General features: G+C 33.2%; 1 protein-coding gene across 4 annotated transcripts in view; it reads left to right on the top strand.

Moving 5' to 3' along the window:
- The window catches only part of LOC145258992 (glycine receptor subunit alphaZ1-like), a 441610-nt gene that overhangs the window by 401224 nt on the left and 28255 nt on the right, over positions 1–12131 (top strand). The window lies entirely within an intron of this gene.

Here is a 12131-nt window from a genome sequence, read left to right as displayed (position 1 = left end):
AAGTGCTCGATTACAAAGAAAAACCTTTTCGATATACGAGCTTAATATTTATTTAATTGTACAGAAGTTCAGAAAAACAATGTTTTTCTGAATTTCTGTACAATTAATTATATATATATATATATATATATATATATATATATATATATATATATATATATATATATATATATATATATATATATATATATATATATATATTAAATTGAATATCGGATAGTATGTATTTGTTTTTCCACAATCAGACATGACACTGTAACTCACACATATCATGGAAGCCACAGACTGGAAACCCTAGACACAAGTTACACTTTTCTTTAGGTTTTTCTTTCTTGTTTGTGACAGAGTATTTAGATCAAAAAGAGTCCAAACTTGAGTCTAAAACTTTCGGTCTGTGGCTTTTATAGTCAGTGGTGGCTGTGATGCCATGTCTGATTGTTAGAAAATGAACAATATACAAAAAGAACGTCTGCATTTGTCATTTTTTCGAAAACCCCAAATTTAAGCTAAATTGAATGTAACTGTTTAAACATCCTATACCCCATTTGATCCGCTTTTTATTCCTTTATAATTTTACCTGTTCATATTTGACTTTTAATTGAAATATCCTAGTGTTCACGTCAATTAAAAAAATTAACTTCAAATCCAGAAGGCAAAAAGAAACTCTGCAGCAACAAATGAGCTTAAAACCAGCTTAAAATATCCAATTTTGAATTTTTTTTATCAAGATGTATTTATTTTATATATTTAATAGTACTTAAGCTGACAAAAAAATGCAAAATTATAAAAACTTTGGAATAGAATTAGAGTAATTATTTTCATTCCATTTTTATTGACAAGAGTGTTGGCAAAAATATATTTGATTGCATTTTGTTTTATTTTTTTTGCTGTGGCTTATAGTAAAAGTTTCTATTCATTGTTGTATTTACTTTTGTGTATTTTCCGTTTTTGTAAACATATTTTTATTTGTAAAGTGAATGTTTTTTTTTATTTGTAAAGTGAATGTTTTTTTTATTTGTAAAGTGAATGTTTTTTTTTAATTCATGTGTTATAATTAATATGTACGATGATTACCTCTCTTGATATGCATTTCGTGTATGTACAGTATTAAAGAATCCCCTAATGATCTCCCTTGTACATTATTTGAATTATTCGAACTATTATTCTGAGCTTGAATCTTATCTTCACTGTGGTTTTAAAATATAATTTGCCGCGACAAGAAGAACAAATTGTGAAGGAGAACAAATCGAGTGCTTGATAGCAAAAAGATGTTGAAGTTAATAACGTGAATAACTTAGGAATGCTGTCAATTTCTTTTTATTTCTTATTAAGCTACAAGCTATTTCGACAACAGAAATACAATTGATGTGACCATGTCGAAAGTCGAACTCTTTGAGAGTTAGAATCGTCATGTTATGGAGAAGTTTTAATTACGACACGAGAGTCGGATTTTTTACAATTGGCATCGGCATGTTTTGGAGGCTTGTTTATACAATTCAAGAGTTGAACTTTTTGAAAATTGTCGTTGTCGTGTTATAGAGAATTTTAAATAAAGATTCAAGTCGAACTTTAAGAAAAGCTTTTTTGTGTTCGAAAGTCAACAAGAATATGATGAGCTAGTTGTAGCTAACCATATATTGAGATCTGGTTGTATCTAGCTGTGTATGGAGGGCTAGTTTAGTCTGGCCATATATGAAGCACTAGAGATGTAAGGTATATATGATATGAAATAATCATTAAAGATCATGGGGCGTGTGATTTTAAAATATACTTTGTACAGGAAAGGAGTGATTGCGATAAGAAGGACGAGTGGAGAACGAGTTGAGAGTTTGGCAGTGAAGCTGATATGTCAAGCTGATAACGTGAATGTCGTGGGAGCGCTGTCAATTTCTTTTTATTTCTTATTAGACTACATTTACAAAGTTCCGGCCGACATAATCGCCAACTTCCTTGCTGAATTCAGGAATTTGTAATTCAAACAGACCTTTTATTTAATCCACAGCGCAATAGATAAACGTGATAAATACAATAAATTCTAAGTGACAGTTTTCTGGCGAATGAATGTTCAATCCTCAGTACGGGTGATAACTAAGAGTTACAAATTATTTTAGACTTCTACCAGATCATGATTGACGGAACGAGAACAAGCTACCCTCGTACATTAAACAAAGAGTTCCGTTCAAAATTCTGCATTTTCGAGTTTGACATAAAGATTCCATATTTCGATGACGCCCCTCAAGAAGGTTGGAGGCTACATCGGCTGAAAGTTGTGTGAATAATACCAAGATGAGAACAGTAGTCCGAATAATACAAATAAAAACCAATTATGAATCCTCATCTAAAAAAAAAATTCTCATCTTTATTATAACTTTTTATACGTCTCAGATATGTGTATGTCTAGTCGGAGGTTAGTTTATTCTTGATCGCCATAGGCGCCCATACCAGGGAATATCAACGTTTTTTTATATACAGGCTATAGAAATAACTAAATAAAGCTTTATTTATCTCCAGACTTGTTTTTATCTACAGCGTTATTCATTTCTAATGGGGTTATCAATTTTTAGATGATCTATTTGTAATCTTTTTGTTTGTTGACTACCTTTTCTGTTTCAGTATTTTTAATGGAAACCACTTAATATAATCGCATTGTTTTTGTATTACTCTGAAGCATATTTTTTAGTCTGACCTCATTCGTTTATTAAATATCTCAGTATTATAAACCTGCATATACTTGCATGGTATTTCCAGTTGTCTTCTTTTTTTTTTTCACACAGTGATCACCACTTATCAAGGCACGGAAGCCACTCAGGGATAAGGGTTATTGCAAGTACATTACGTTAGTGTGGAGATTTGATGAAGTGTTTAATTAAGGGGGCTGTTCATTAGAAATTTGTTAACATTGGACTTGAAGACATCCAAGTTGTAGTCTGGAGGGAAGCAGGCAGACGGAACAGAGTTCCACAGGCGTGCAGTTCTAAGAAAGAAGCTTTGTTCATGGAATCCGCGTTTTGATTTAGGCACAGATATAGAGTGGGGGAAATTTTTCACAGTAGATTCGGCTAGACGGGTGTTTTTCGTGAAAGATTGGCGAGGGGGGACCAGAGATTGGAGTTGAGACGAGCACCTGCCATGGAAATAACGATAAAACAAGGATAGGCTCGCAACGTCTCTTCTGTGGGAGAGGGGTTGCAGGGTAGAGAAAAGGGCATCCCCCACTAAGCCACAAAGTCTATTTTGTACTCTGTCAAGGCAGGATAGGCTGTTTTTAGCAGCTCCTGCCCAGATATGGCAACAGTATTCCATCCTTGGACGTACTTGGCTTTTATATAGATAGAGAATTGCATCAGTAGTGAGATATCTTCTGGAGCGGTAGAAGGATCCCACCATCTTTCCAGCGACCTTGGCAACAGACTTGATGTACGTGTTCCATTTCAGATCAGGAGTAAAGGTCAAACCCAGAAGCTTGTCAAAACACGGGGCCTCTCCCAGACGAGAGCCATCAATCACAATTGATGCCAGCTGGGGATCAGAGCGTTGATGATGTAAGGATAGGAGTTTGGTTTTGGATGCATTAACCAGCCACATCTTCCCCCACTGAACCACGCGCTCGAGATCAGAGGAGAGAGAATCAGAGAGAACTTTGTCATTTACAGCCTTTGATGTGTTGCTGTAGATGATCGTGTCATCCGCATAGATGTCAACGAGTGATTTAAGTATGTGTTTAGGGAGGTCATTGATGTAGATCAGGAAGAGAGTTGGGCCCAGGATTGACCCCTGAGGGACTCCAGCATTTATATTGCAGGCCTCCGATTTTTGTCCATCTACCACTACTCTTATGAGCCTATTGGAGATAAATGATTTAATGATTGAGAAAACATTTCCCGTTATACCGTAGCTGGAAATCTTGTGAAGTAGGCCCTTATGCCATACCTTGTCGAAGGCCTTTGATATGTCAAAAGCAATTGCCCTAGAAAGGAAGCCTTTGTCAAGAAATTCACTAATCCTGTGGGATATAACCGTCAGCACATCTACGGTAGATCTTGCAGAGTGGAAACCATATTGTGTGTCACTAAGAAGGTTATTCCTGCTGAGGTGGTTGACTATTTCTCTATTTAATATGGATTCCAGCAACTTACTCATGATACACAGGAGACTTATTGGTCTGTACTGAGTGGGAGATGACTTATCACCTGAATTCTTAAATACAGGGCAAACTGATGAGGTCTTCCAGGGAGTCGGAAAGCACTTCTCCTTAAGGCAGCACTTAAATAGTTTCGTAAGTATGGGAGCAAGTTCTGGTTGAAGCTTTTTTAACACTATAATTGGGATGCCATCAGGGCCAGTTGCTTTAGGTTCTTTATTAGCTTGGCGACCTCATGCACGGATATTTGTATGTTACCTAGCTTGTTCTGTGTTATAGGAGGAAATATGGGGAGTTGATGGCCTTCGTCGCATAGGGAAGAATTAGCTGCAAAGTTCTTTGCAAATAGTTTGGCCTTGTCTGACGCTGACGAGATGACCTCTGGTCCATTGATAATGGTTGGGATAGAACGCACACTTCTGTTCAGGATCCTATTTGTTATTTGCCAAAACTGGTGGGATCCAAGCCGTTGATCAGCTACCTTGGATTTAACAGACTGGGCATATAGCTCTCTTGCATTTTTTATTACTCTTTTACAGTGGTTGCTGGCAGACCTGAAAGCAGCTTTAGTCTCAGTGCATCTATTACGTTGGTAGCTATGGAAAAAGTGATTTCTGTGCACGATAGCAGCAGCACATTCTGGGGAGAACCATGGCTGGCTGTTAGGTTTTTGTTGGAATTTTTTAGATGGTATGAATTGGTCTATGCCTACAATTAACCATTCGATCAGATCTGATACTATAGAGGACACTTCCTTTTTAAACATGGAGTGCAGAGGTAAATCAGATATGAATGTACGGAAGCTATCCCAATCAGCCATAGAGTATCAGTATTCAGTACAGTGGAGTGGTACGTCTGGGGCTTCTTACATTTCGTTTTTATCTTAACTGATACGACGGAGTGGTCGGAGGATCCTAGAGGAGAATGAACGGAACATGAGCATAGCTCAGGGGAAGTTGAGAGAAAAAGGTCCAAGAGGCTTGCATATTGACCGAGTGTATCGGGCACACGGGTGGGTTCGCAAACAATCTGAGTGAGGTCATAAGCAATGGCAAAATCATGACAAAACCTCCCCTCATCATCTGTCTTATTTGAATGGGTCAGCCATTCCACGTTATGGACGTTGAAGTCACCACAGATGTGGATGTTAGCTATAATATAAATCTCACTGTCTGTTTAAATGTATGTATGTATATCTGTGTGTGTGTATGTATGTATGTATGTATGTATGAATGTATATATGTATGTATGCCTAAAACTTTCGACAGATGCAACAGATTTTCATGAAATCGGTATCCTTTTGAAACGCAGCCCTTCGGACAACAAATGTCGAAAAATTTGGCTAAAGAAATTAATTTCTTCACCCTCAACTCGGCACTTTTCTACAAGGAGGGGTCGCTTTTTTCCCTGATATTTTCGGAAGTCATCCCCTCTTTTCAATCGATTAACCTTAATTTAAACCTTCGCCACTTCTGCTTTGGCGATGGCTGCAACGACAAAGACGTTACGTTTTTTTTCACGTTCTTTCCTCCTTTGTGGTACGGATTGAAGCCTGCCTGTCTACTACCAATGTTTTTTTTTGCTCAACTCACACCTCCAAACACCCGGGCAACGCTGGGCACATACGCACAAATATACATGTATACGTTTAACAACGTTATTTTTACATTATTGTAATGCTTTGATATGCATGTGGAATTAGCTCAGATGGTAACGAATAATACCGGAGAGCTATATGTTTTGGTTTCGATTCTAGCTGATGGCACCCAAGTCATATATAGTTTTTTTTAACTTTAAAAATCACAACTATATATTGGGTACAATATAATAATCAACAGGGAGAATTGGCTCTGTGATAATGAATACGAAATCTGCATAAATTACAATATCATATTTTTGGATATGCATATTCAAAAGACATCTATAATAGAAATCTCACTTGTCTGTTTAAAACTTGGACCTTGTACCGGTCACATATAGAATTGCTCGAGAGGTTTCATCAGCACTGCCTTAGACACATTCTTGGTTTAAAGTGGTATAGCTTTGTCCCTGATACATATGTCTTAAAAAAGGCCAAAACAACCAGTATTGCTACCATTGTTATTAAGAACCAGTTGCGTTGGGCAGGTCATCTCATCCGGTTTGAAGATTATCGACTCCCAAAACAATTGTTCTATGGTGAGCTCTTTCTTGGAAAAAGACCCCAGCACAAGCCCAAAAAACGTTTTCGTTATAGCATCAAGGAGAGTCTGGTGAGCTTTCATATTCCTGTTGACAGTTGGAAGTCACTAGCGTATGATTGCAAGCAGTGGAGGACACTGATATACAGGGGTGCAGAACACTTTGAATCAGCGAAAATAGACCGAGCGAAGATTAAGAGAGCATGTAGGAAATGCCAAACCTTGCCGCCCAACCATGGAGATCTCTGTATCTGTAAGGTGTGTGATCGGGCTCTGTTGTCTAAGGCAGGTTTTGTTAATCACATGAAAGCCCGCGATAATACAGGTTCCGCTGCTGTTAGTTTCATACAAATCAGTGAACGATTTCAGTGTCATGTCTGCTTGAGGGTGTGCAAGTCACTGGCAGGGCTAAAAAGTCATATTCGGGCACATGGATTTTAGTGACTGAGGGAGTGGCTCTCGTCTGACAAGACGTTGCAATCAATCATCATCATGTTTGTACGTCTGCCTAAAACTTTTGACAGAGGCGACGTATTTTCATGAGATCGATATAATTTTGTAAGCTCAACCATTCGGGCGACAAATATCAAAAAATTGGCCAAAAACATTAATTCTTTCACCCTCAACTGAGCAATTTTCTACGATTTTTTGCAAGACATTTTTGCAAGTCATCGTATCGGTTGGATTGACTTTGCCTAATTTTAACGTTCCGAACTTCCGGTCGCGTAATGGAGTGGCAGTAAGACGTTAGATTTTCTTTCACTTTCTTTTCCACCTTTGCGTCACAGGTTCGAGCCTTCCTGCCTACCACCACTTTTTTTTTTTTGCTCAACACACACCTTTAAACACCCCCGGACAATGCCGGACACCCAGGCTAGTTAATTCTAAATTGAAGAAAACATCTGTCTAATCATAATATGGAAATATGTTAATTACTGAGGAAACAAAGAATAATGTGCTAAGTACGATGAAATGTAAAGTTACCTGTAAGACAATCTACAATGTTTATAGGGTCTTAATTCATATAAAAAAAAAATGTCTTTTTTTTAAAAATTAATGACGAGAATCGATTATTTGTATTATTCGGATTTCTATTATTATCTGAGATATTATACCTACACCATTTAGGCTCATGTAACTTCTGCAAGAACTCCTAGTGCAACAGATAAAAGTGTTAATCAGTCCCAAGTTTCAGTCTTCTGGAAGTTCCATTCGAAATTCCATAACGATTCCCGAGCTCAACATAAAGATTCCTGAGTTCGATAAGATGTACCTGAAGAATGTCAGAGGTTATACTGGTTGAAACATGTTGGGAATTACATCCTAGGTGCGACCAGTAGTTTGAATGATCCAAATAATATAAAACAGTTCGATAGAACGTCCGGACTGTTTGCTTCGTTTATGAACTTACGACCAAATGATAGGTTTGTGTGCACGAGAGTCACATCATGCGACCTCAGTGCCATCTAGCGTTAAAACCAACTATTTCCCGAACAGAACAGTTTTGCTTCAGTTTTATGCCCCTCCACAAAAATTAAATCATAAATCATAAGCATAATGATACTAAATCCTTATATTTAGAATCCTTATTGCAATTTGGATCGAAATCTAGTACATGATGTTGATTCTAGAAAATGTCTAAAATGAAAGGTTAAAGGATCTTGAGAAGAAATTGAAATTCAAGCAATCTTGCTTAATTGTTGTCTTAATCACTATGGATTAAATTCAATGCATATCTGAAATATTTGAATTTTGATATATGTGATTGTCTCCATATTATGCCCCCTCCTCCTAAAAGCCCTTCAAAATACTTCAAAGAAGCTGAAATTTGGGGGATATTAATTAACATGTCCAATCCATATTGTTAAAATTTTACAAAACCCTTGGATAAAACTAGAGTAAATTAAATATAGTACACACTTATACTAATTGACTGGCCCTTATAAATTTTGGAACGTAGCAGCTGTGTTCCAAAATGTATAATGATCAGTTAATTAGTTTAGGAGTGAATTCTGTACATACAAATATATAAACATATGCACATACCTAACTTTATATAGAGACTATTAGTTTAGTCAACGTTGCTTTAGCATCATAACTGAACGTTTATTACAAGTAAATATGTTGAAATATTCTATGTTACAAAAATGGAAACGGTAAGTTTAACAATTCCGGTTAAAGGAAATTCGGCCTTTTTTTTTACAATCATATGGGCTTTTTTTTGTCGTTTGCAGTGTGCTATACATCTTTTTTTTATTGCTTTTAGTTATATGTTATACAACTCCAGCTAAGTTTGAGTGTTTTCGTATGAAATATATTGGGTGTCTCTAAAGACAGCAATAATTAAGTGTTACTTTTGTTCTTATGTTTCTGCGAACTTTAACTATCTCCACTTCCTTTTATCAATATTTTTCTTACCAAATACTTTTCCAATAAAAGTTAAAAAAAACAAAAAAAAAAACAAAACAAAAACAAAAACAAACAATAACAAAACTTGACAACTATATTCTGAAGATTATATTTTTGTCTCTGATAAGTTCTTGGTGGACTTCCGCTATTTAACGAAACACGTGTATGACGTACTTCATAAAAATATGAATAAAATATTATATAAAAGTAAAATAAAATTAAAAAAAAATATGAACTATATATATATATATATATATATATATATATATATATATATATATATATATATATATATATATATACTGTATTAACAAAACCAAGACTTCAAAAAAGGAATTGGTAGCAACAAAAAATGAAATACACTTTTTGTTGCTACCAATTCCTTTTTTGAAGTCTTGATTTTGTTAATACAGTATATTAATGCTCAATTATGAAATATAATTTTGTAGTTTACATTTTAAGTCATCTCTCTTTGGCTTAAAATTCATTGGTATATGAAAATTTACTGAATTATACGAACCCAGTAAAATTCAGTATATTACAAACAAGTCTATATATATATATATATATATATATATATATATATATATATATATATATATATATATATATAATTTAAAGGAGATTAGAATAATAGTCTAAAGAGCTAAGTGTATTTTAATGTAACAGTGAAATTACTAGTTTAATTAAAATACAGGAAATGCTCGTTGTAATTTAGATATATAATAAGCTCGATAGTTAAATGTCCTAGAGCTAATTCAATATTAAGTAAAGTGATTTTCAATTTAAAAATTAAAAAAAAATTTTTTAATTTAAAAATCAAATTTTAATTAAATTAAAAATCAGTTTCATAAGAAGGAACAACAACAAAGTCAATTATCTGTACGATCGTTTCGGAAATCCGTGCTTTTTATTTGTGGTATACATGAAGTTATGTAGAACAATTATATATAGTTTTTTTTGGTAAGCACGGTCTCCTCATCAGCAAATTTAGGAGGATTTTTATTGAATTTAAAAGACACCATAAATAAACCTAGCATTAAAAGTAAGGCAGATGAATCTGAAAAAATTGAAATAAAAGGTTTGAATTTCAAATTTATAAGAAAATTAATATAGGTTATAGATAGAAATGAGTAGAAAAAATATATATTTTTTTAATTTAAATAATAAATTTGATTTAAAAATATATAGAGATAGTTACCTTTTAGTTTTTCTTTTTTTGAAATCAGGAACTGTGTTTAAAGTAGTCATTTAGATGTTTGCTATAGCTTTTTATTTTATTGAATGATGAATTTTAAAAGGGTGACGCTCGTGCAGTAATTGTTTCACGAGCGTCACCCTTTTAAAATTCATCATTCAATAAAATAAAAAGCTATAGCAAACATCTAAATGACTACTTTAAACACAGTTCCTGATTTCAAAAAAAGAAAAACTAAAAGGTAACTATCTCTATATATTTTTAAATCAAATTTATTATGTAAATTCAAAAAATATATATTTTTTCTACTCATTTCTATCTATAACCTATATTAAGTTTCTTATAAATTTTAAATCCAAACCTTTTATTTCAATTTTTTCAGATTCATCTGCCTTACTTTTAATGCTAGGTTTATTTGTGGTGTCTTTTAAATTCAATAAAAATCCTCCTAAATTTGCTGATGAGGAGACCGTGCTTACCAAAAAAACTATATATAATTGTTCTACATAACTTCATGTATACCACAAATAAAAAGCACGGATTTCCGAAACGATCGTACAGATAATTGACTTTGTTGTTGTTCCTTCTTATGAAACTGATTTTTAATTTAATTAAAATTTGATTTTTAAATTAAAAATTTTTTTTATAATTTTTAAATTGAAAATCACTTTACTTAATATATATATATATATATATATATATATATATATATATATATATATAACTACTTAATTTACTCACATAAACTTAATATACGAAAGTATAGATTTATGCATAAACTTTAAGTATTTACTTCAAAAATGCTCAATACGTAGGTAGAGCTAGTTAGTAATTTATAAAATATATATGGCGATTAAGCTACACTGAATATTCGGCGTTTCATCCACTCTAAGACTCCTCAGGCTTATGCGCATAAGCCTGAGGAGTCCTAGAGTGGATGAAACGCCGAATATTCAGTGTAGCTTAATCGCCATATATATTTTATAAATTACTATATATATATATATATATATATATATATATATATATATATATATATATATATATATATATATATACATATAAAATGATTTACTGACAAAATAATTTTCCAATGAAGGATTAAAATCAAATTAAAATTTTTTTAATATAGTTTTCAAGGTTAAAAAAGCTTCCAAGAGTATATATATATATATATATATATATATATATATATATATATATATATATATATATATATATATATATATATATATATATATATATTATCAAGCCCCTTTAATTATATTTAAGGATAGGCACTGTGTGGGAATTATAAACTAAGAGGCAGTCAACTAGCAGTTATGCAACATTCACAACTTCCATCGTTCGATTGTCTGGATTGTCTAATGGGTGCACCCGAATTGTGCATTTATTAGTTATTAATTTCCTTCATTTTTGTGGCAATTTTTTAAGGCTCGGATGTAAAGGATTAGCAAATGGAGTCAAAGGTAGCTTTGTGGCTGGGTTCGAATCTCCCGACCAGCAGGAATTGTTACCCCTACACTGATAGCTGCATAAGCATGAAACACTAGTGTCTGTAAGTATAAAACGATAATTATTATTACATGGAGCAGGGGTTGGCTTCATAGCTGGGTTCGAATCTCATGACCGGCAGGAATTGTTGCCCTACACTGATGATCGCATAAGCTTGAAACACTAGTGTCTGTAGGTAAAAATGAATAATTAGTATTTAATTATAAAATATATATGAAAAGAAATTCAGATTTTGCAAATTACAATTTACAATATTTATTATTCGAACAAGGGATACAAAGTCAAGATAATTATTTCCTTATTCTATGGAGTTTCGTATATATAAATAATTTTGTTTTTGTTTTTATTAGCGATAGTAGTAGCATGTGAACGCTGCCTTTGTATTATCAAAGAGTTTTCCGGCCTTGCACGCAAATGCCTACATTATACCCTCGCTTTTTACAATTTTTATTTTTATGCATATTTAAAAAAAAATTATATGTTTTTATAATTTTTAAATTTAAAAAATAATTTTTTCAAATATTTTCTTTTGCATTATGTACGTAAAAATATAAATATGTATGTATGTATGTGTGTATGTATGTATGTGTGTATGTATGTATGTATGTATGTATGTATGTATGTATGTATGTATGTATGATGTGCAAATCTGCGGCGGGAGTGCAGAGTCATCTGAGATGGCATGGAC

Source organism: Euprymna scolopes, chromosome 3, assembly GCF_053919585.1.
Source record: "Euprymna scolopes isolate OS-2025 chromosome 3, ASM5391958v1, whole genome shotgun sequence".
In the NCBI taxonomy this organism is placed as follows: Eukaryota; Metazoa; Mollusca; class Cephalopoda; order Sepiida; family Sepiolidae; genus Euprymna; species Euprymna scolopes.
The sequence above is the reverse complement of the archived record's forward strand: the minus strand, read 5'-3'. Positions and strand labels throughout refer to the sequence as shown.